We start from the raw sequence: 8,878 nt of genomic DNA on the forward strand, positions 1-8,878 counted from the left end.
TATCAAAAGACATATCAAATGACCATTTACATGCCATATGCCATCAAAAACATACCAGAAGGGTCTTATGTACAAGCACTTAAAAGTAACTAAAATGACATAACTTGGCAAGGCATTAAAGTTCATCAAACCAAACATAACTTCAAAAGTATAAACATGCCAAAACATCAATTACACATTCAAGAAATATCATTACAAATATCCTATACATGCCATTATTAACCTTGGCCAAATATACTAAAAAACTACTCAAATGACTGCTGGATAGTGTGATAGGTCTCCAATGAGCTTCCAACCTATCGCGCTTCCGATAATCTATAAAACAAAGGAAAGTAACTACGTAAGCAACAAGTGCTTAGTAAGCTTGTATAAAATTAAAAAAAACTTACCATTTCATTAACACAATTTATAGAAATAACATAATGTCATTACAAAGACCATAAGCTTAGTAAAAGCCTATACAAACATCATCAATCCACAAGTTAGTAAGCTCATTCATGATAAATATGAACTCAACCATAACATAAGTAGATTTCCATATGCACATCATATATTACAATTGCATTTTCATAGATTATGAATTAATATCACATTGTGTACTTACCATGCCATTCCTTTTCTTACCCGTTGAACCATTTAGAATTGCATTGGATACTTAGGAATACTTACACACATAGTATGCCTTTCTATATAACCATAACCTTTCTTTTTCAATAATGCTCACACGAGCTGTGAAATGGGCCTACTCACATGAGTTGTGGGTCAAAATGTAAGCTACACGATGCTGCTTATACGAGTTGTGAAGAATTCGTAACAAATGCAGGACCTCAACCATCGATAGGACATTCAAGACTAGCACCCAAAACATGAAATCTCTAATGACATGTCATTCATATCCTAAGAATTCTTAAGGTTCAAATGGGACTCGTCATCTGATAATTATTCATACATCGATACATATACGATTTCAAATACTTTTTATTAAAACAACATATCAATTAATCAATTTAACTAACATAAATATGATCATAATTCATACGAACTTACCTCAATAACTTTGATCGTAGAAGTCGAATCGAACACTGATCCGAAGCTTTAGCCTTTCCTCGATTTAAGTTTGATTGTGGTTTATCTTGATCTAAATAAAATTAAGTATTTTTAATATTCAATTTAATCCATAATTCATGTTTATGTAACATTACAAATTATCCTTAACATTTTAATTTTTTACAATTTAGTCCTTAAGCTCATAACTTGAAATTTAACCATTTTAACCTAAATCTATATTAACCAAAGCTACAAGGGACCTTGAAACAACCCATAATTAACAACAATTCATAATAAAATCCATGGATTTACACTTTTAATAATTTAATCCCTAAATACAATTTCATCAAAAATCACTTAACAAAACATGTTTATTTTACAACCAAGATTAATAATCTACCAAATAACTTCAAAACACATTCAAAAGTATCAATGGCAAGTCCCTTAGCCTTTAACAGTTTTAAAAATTAACCCCCGGGCTAGCTAGATTAAGTTAATACGATCACAAAACATAAAAATCATTAAAAACGGGCACAAATTACATACCATGCGTATGAAATAAGCCTTAGCCGAATTCTCCTCCTCCTTTAATGGCTATTTAGGTTTTGAAACATAGATAGAGAAGATGTCATCTTTCTTTTATCTTTTATTTACTTAGTTTTCATTTTATTTACCATATTACTATTTTAACCTTAATGATTCATTTAAATTATCATATTACCTTTCCATAAACATCCACTAAATTTAAATATGGTATATTTACCATATTTCCATTAGTTTTCCTTTCCATATTCATTTAGCCCTATTAACTAATAGAATTCAACTTTTACACATTTTTCGATTTAGTCTTTTTTACCTAATTAACCATTTAAACATCAAAATTTCTTAACGAAACTTTAATATGAACTTAATATAATTTTGTAGACATTAAATAAATATTAAAATAACAATTCACTCTTTGAAATTGTGGTCCTAAAACCACTGTTTCAACAACACTAAAAATTAGTTGTTACAACTCTTCCTCCTAAAGGAATTTTAACCCCCGAAAATCTTACTAGAAAATAAGTTCGGGTATTGCACTTTCACAGCTTCTTTTGGTTCCCAGGTAGCTTCCTCGATTCCATGACGTTGCTAAAGAACCTTAATTAAAGATATACGTTTATTCCTTAACTCTTTAACTTCTCGAGCTAAAATTCTGATCGGTTTTTCACTGTATGACATATCTGGCTGAATTTCAACATCAATAGGTGAAATCACGTGTGAAGGGTCTGATCGATACTTCTGTAACATCGATACATGAAACACATTATATATTTTTGATAAACCATAATATATACATATTTTATCCCATGCTTGGCATATTTATGGATGATTTTTCCTTGATTTCATTGAATTTGATGCTCTTAATCCTTTAATTTCATGTTTTATACTCAGGAAAGCTTAAGATAGCTAAAAGAGCGAGAAACGGACAAAAAAATGGACAAATTAGGCCTAAATTAGTGTTTCACACGGCCTAGGCACTTCCACACGAGTGATCTACATGCCCGTGTATGACACATTGGTAGATCATACGCCCGTGTGTCGTGGTCGTGTCGACATTAATCCAAGTCAGAATTGTATACAGCCTGAGCACCTTGATATGGGCATGGCACACTGTGTCCCTGTCAAGCTCAAGTCTAGTTCTACTCAGAAAAAAAGGCTAATTTTGGGCATTCAAAATTCTATATAAACACCCTAGAAGAGGATTAGGGAGGGAACGGAGAGTTGAAGGCAAAAAATACTCAAGGACAACCATCGAAATCACCTCAGAGGTTGGATCTACATCAAGATTGAAGATCTTCATCCAATTTCCTAGAAGTCTTTGGGTTTCTTTATGTTTTTTTGTTTTCCAAACTTTGAGATGTTTTCCATTATTATTATTAACTAAACTCTCTAAATACCTAAGGTAGATAAAACCTAAGACGGATCTTAATATTATTTGAGTTATATGATAAATATTTGTTCTTATTCTTAATTGTGAATTTAACTATTGCTTTAATATTCCAAGATATTAATTCAGGTTTTTGATATGCTTATTTAGTGGAGCAAAAGTCCCTGTTTAAGAGTAGATCATTCATAATTAAGCGGAGTTGCATGCAATCCTAGAGATAGGACGACATAAATCTGCCGGATTAGAGTCAAATCTAATAAGGGAATCCATAGATTGAGTTAATGCGACAATCGGGGTTTTAATTGAAAAAAGATTTCAATTAATCAACCTAGAGTCAGTTGTTTTTAGTCTCGAGAGAGATATTAACATAGATCAGGGATTTCTACGGATTAAGTCAAGTGAATAAATCGTCTAACTTAAAGGTAATAAGTGAAGTCTGGGTGGATTCTTCCTTGGGTGTTGTCTTCTCCATCGGTTTTCCAAAAAGTATTCTCCAACTTTAATCTCTGTCGTAATCTTAGTTAATTAGATAATTAGTTTTAAATAAAACATTCTCTTAATTTTTAGGCTAGATAATAAAAAGATAGTAGTTACTAGTACTTTTAGTCCTCATAGATACGATATTTCCGGTCTCACCATAACTATACTACTGTTCGATAGGTGCGCTTGCCTTAAGTCAAATTTTTAGTTAGTTTCACGACCATCAAGTTTTTGGCGCCATTACTGGGGACTAAGATATTAGGAATGCTTAATTTTTATTATTTTAGCCATTTGTTTATTTTATTTTTATTGCAATTTTATTTTATTTTTAATTTTGCTTAAATTTATAAATTTTCTTTTATTTACTCCTGGCAGGTTTTTATAGTTTATGACTAGAATAAACCCATCAGGACCTCTACTTTTCGACAGTGAGATCAAAAGCACAACTTACAGAAACCGAAGAGAAATAAGGCGAAGCCTACAATACATAGAGGAAGGGCAAGAGGGCGATATTCATACCACAACGGAGGAGATGACTGACAATTAGAATAATCCGTTACCTCCTGTGGTTGCTGCAAATCCAGTAGATCAGAATCCTGCTCCTCGTACTATGTATGATTATGCTAAACCTAATTTAACAGGAACTAAATCGAGTATAGTTAGGCCTGCTGTTGCTGCAAATAATTTTGAACTGAAACCTTACACGATTCAAATGATACAACAGTTTGTTCAGTTTGATGGTTTGCAAGATGAGGATCCAAACACTCATTTAGCAAATTTCCTGAAATTCTACGACACTTTTAAGATTAATGGCATTTCTGACGATGCCATTCACCTTCGGTTATTTCCCTTTTTATTAAGGAATAAGGCTAAACAATGGTTGAACTCGTTACCACGAGGGTCAATCATCACTTGGGAACAAATGACCGAAAAACTTTTACTTAAATATTTTTCGCCGGCTAAAACAACTAAATTAAGGAATGATATCTCTTCTTTTGTGCAGATGGATTTAGAAACTCTTTATGACGTATGGGAGATATACAAAGACTTGTTGAGAAAGTGCCTTCACCATGGGTTACCTCTATGATTGTAGGTTCAGACTTTCCACAACGGGTTAAATCCCTCGACTAGACAAATGATCGATGCAGCTGCTGATGGAACTATCAATAACAAAACACCTGAAGAGGCTTATGAGTTCATAGAAGAGATATCACTGAATAATTATCAGTGGTAAGTCATGAGGACAAAGTTGATAAAAGCAGCCAGCGTTTTTAACGTCTATTCAGTTGCTATGCTTTCCAATCAAGAGAACTTTTGAATAGAAAAATTGATGGTTTACTTGGTTCTACACAAGTGTATCCAGTAATACAGTGCGATGCAAGTGGAGATAGATTAAACAATTCAGAATATCCACTCTATGGCCCCAACATAGAGAACGAGCAATTGAACTATATGGGTAATAACCCTCGACCTCAAAATAATCCTTATAGTAACACTTACAATGCAGGTTGGAGGAACCACCAAATTTTTCGTGGGGTGGTCAAGGAAATCAAAGACCACAACATCCTCCAAGTTTTCAACAACCACCTTACTAACAAGATAAGAAACCGAACCTTGAAGAGATTCTTACAAAATTTATCTCGATGTCAGAAACTCGTTTTTAGAATACCAAAACAACACTTAAGAATCAACAAGTGTCGATCCAAAGGCTCGAAGCTCAAATAGGACAGCTTGTTAAGTTGATTTCTGAAGGACCGCAAGGTAGCCTACCAAGTAACACTGAAACTAACCCAAGGGAACAACTTCATGCGATTACTATACGAGATGAAGAAGGGTTAGTTGAACCTGAACCAGAACTGAAGTAAGGACTTATGGTAAGTAACGGTAAGGATGAGGTGAACCACAGTAAGCAGAAATTGGTAAGCAAAGAGTATAAACCTCGTGTGCCATACCTCAATGCGACAAGGAAAGACCACACAGACAAACAATTCAGTTAATTCTTTAAATTATTAAAAAAATTACATATTAACTTACCGTTTATTGAAGCTCTTTCGCAGATGGCAAACACAATAAAATTTTTAAATGAGCTCTTGACTAATAAAAAAAAGTTAGATGATGCGTCGCACGTGGAATTAAACACACTTTGCTCAGCCATATTACAAAATAGGCTACCCAACAAACTGAAAGATCCAGGGAGTTTTACTATTCCTTGTTTAATTGGCAGTTTAATTATTAAGAATGCATTGGCTGATTTAGGAGCAAATATTAATGTCATGCCCTATAAAATGTTTAAACAACTAGGTCTTGGGAAACTCAAACAAATTAGGATGAGCATTCAATTGGCAGATAAAACAATTAGAATTCCTAGGGGTATTATTGAAGACGTGCTTGTTAAAATTGATAAATTAATATTCTCAGTTGACTTTGTTGTTCTAGACATGGATGAGGATAGTGATGTACCTCTAATTTTATGAAGGCCCTTTTTAGCAACTGCTAGAACTATTATTGACGTTGGCGTAGGTGAATTGATACTTCGTGTAGAAGATGAGGATAGTAATCGAGATGATTGTTTAAGTTCTGTTAATTTGAGTAACGTTGTAACTCAACCTTCTTTTCAGGAGTCCTTTGGAAAGAACGTGATGGAGCCTCATTCTAATCCATGGCACAAAAACAGAGCGACTCACGAAGAACAAAGGCTTCAGATCGATGAACTAGACGAATGGCGAATACAAGTCAAAGAGAAACCAAAAGCACACGATGAATCAAAGCGATGCTATGATGAGCGTCGGGATGAAATAAAGCAATTTAAGGTCGGGGACAAAGTATTGTTAGATGAAAAGGACCCTAGAATTGCTACTTCGGAGTTCAATACAAACGGAATGACTCCTTTTACGGTACTTAATGTTTTCCCATACAACACAGTTGAGGTACATTATTCTAAATTCGACACTTTCAAGGTAAACATTACTCAACTTAAACTGTATGTGGATAATAGAATTGATAATAAGAAAGAGGGGCCTCAACTCCTCGAACCACCATAACCGTGCAAATATGATGTGAGTCGAGCTTAGACTATAAATAAGTGCTTCTTAACCCGAGCCCACTAAATAGCTTAGTTGTTTTTCCTTTTTGCATTATAATCTGACTGCAGGTATTTTGGGCACACACGTTCTAGCACACGAGTGTGCTTTGGGCCGTGGGCTCCCCATGGGCAGTAGACACGAGCGTGGCCTTGGCCGTGCTAAAACAAGACAAATATTTTTCCCAAGATAAGATGACACACGAGCTGCGATAAATAGCCACGGCTGTGCGACACAGCCGTGTGCACCACATGGTTAAGGGACACGGGCGTGTCCCAGACCGTGGTAAAACTGCACCTTAATTTCCAAAAAGATCAGCAGAGACATGGCCTACGATAAATCACCACGGCCGTACAAGGTGGCCGAGGGACGGGCGTGCTTGAGGTTGTGTGAGAACTTGCCCAAAAATTAAAATGATAAACGAAGTCAGAATAGAATACGGGCGTAGGCCATGGCTGTGCGAAAAGACCGTGCGCAATCTTGATTAATTGAAACGGGCGTGTTGGACTGAACACAGGCATGGAAGAAACAAAATGGAGCACTACATGGCCGTGCGATGTGGCCGTGTGGGTCATACGGGTGTGTTCGAAGGCTGTGTGCGATATTGACTTAAAACATCAACCCATAAGCATAAGTCATGAGCACGGGTGTGGAGAACTTAACACGGGCATGGAGAAGTTGCACGGCCGTGCGCACCACACGGCCTGGGCACACCGGTGTGGCCAACAAACTGTGTGGGACATTGACTACGATTTCAAGAAAAACACGGGCCAGAAACGCACCACACGGGTGTGTGCCACGGTCGTGTGGCCCAAAATGGGGCTTACACGACCGTGGCCCCCAATTTAATCCCCCATTAACCCTAATTTTTTATTTTTTTCCTTTCTTATTCACTATTCATCATCTCCCCCAACCAGCCACCCTCTCTCCCTCTATTTTTTCTTTTTCCCCTCTTTCCCCCTCTACTCCCCTTTCATTTATTCCTTCTTCTTCCTCCTTTCCCCTTCCCACTCATTTTTCTTTCTCCCTTCACAATAACCACCGTAACACTCCGACGCTCGTGCCTTCCCCTGCTCACCACCGTCAGCCCATACCACCTCTGACCTGTGTCGACCGGTAACCACCACCATCGGTCACATTTTCCTCACCCATCCTTTCTTCATTATTATTATTTACTTTTATTATAGTTATCATTGTTATTATTAATACTATTTATCTCTTTATCATTTCTTGTTATATTATGTTTATTATTTGATTTCATTGCTTTACTTGCTTCACATCTAAATGTTTATTGCATCTGGACCTGCTGATTATTGATTTGGTTTGATGATATTCTTCTTTTGGTGGTTTTCTACATAATTATTCTATTTTTATTCTCATATTTCTTCAATTTTTATTTACTTATTCATGATCATTATTAGTTTTAATTTAGCTTATTAGGTTTATGTTGGGTAATGGCATATTGTTTAATATCTTTAATTTGTCCAAGTCGTTGAGCCAAATCAAGTTAATGGACTGGCCTATTGTGTTGATGCGTTCAATTTGATTCATTTACTCTCTTTATTGTAGGCACACTATAACAAACACTAGAGGCAAGAAAACTTTCGTCCCCACCTCTAAGAAGCGAAAAAGAGCGGCATCCTCATTGGGTCCTACTACTGAGATACGACATTCATTCCTTTAATTTCCACTAGGGTCCCAAGAGGAATTATTTCAGATTCTACGTGCCCGACCCCTAGGTGTGGGCCATTGCATCTATTGGACCGCACTAGAGCATGTCCATCTAGCTGATTTGGTTCGGACTCTTCTAGCCACCGCTCCATGGGACCGATTCTTTGATATCATCGAGCTGACATATTTGGAATTCACCTTGGAACTCAGCTTGACTTTCTAGTTATAGACAGTGATGGCGGAGTACGATGACCCAGAAACAATTTAATTTCACCTTGGCGGTCTAGTACGTCAGTTGAGTGTTCCCGAATTTGGAGCTGCCTTGGGACTCTGTACCGACGAGTTTATGGAGGCCGACCATTTCCCTCACCTCTACCGCTACATATATCGTTCACCTTCATCGTGTTGGGTAGACCTCCGGCCTATTACAAGAATTTATGATCCTAGCCGTTCAAAGGCATCGGCTCTAGCTCCAGCTCTACGCTATCTCCATGCCCTTTTGGCACATATATTAACGGGAGGCGAGAGAGCACTGGCGTCATCAACACTCACGACGTATACTTTCTGTGGAGCATGAGGCAACCCATATGTGACTCGTCTAGCACGATATATTGGGCTCCTGAATACAGTGGCGCAGTCTTTATCGCTCACTTTCATTAGCCAGATGTCC

General features: G+C 36.7%; 1 non-coding gene across 1 annotated transcript; it reads right to left on the minus strand.

Annotated features, from left to right (window-relative positions):
• Positions 1-4,427: 4,427 nt before the first annotated feature.
• On the minus strand, positions 4,428-4,534 carry LOC128287452 (small nucleolar RNA R71). Its single transcript, XR_008278152.1, has one exon. It is a non-coding gene; the product is annotated as a small nucleolar RNA R71 (small nucleolar RNA).
• Between the last annotated feature and the right edge of the window lie 4,344 nt (positions 4,535-8,878).

Source organism: Gossypium arboreum, chromosome 13 (assembly GCF_025698485.1).
Source record: "Gossypium arboreum isolate Shixiya-1 chromosome 13, ASM2569848v2, whole genome shotgun sequence".
NCBI lineage: Eukaryota > Viridiplantae > Streptophyta > Magnoliopsida > Malvales > Malvaceae > Gossypium > Gossypium arboreum.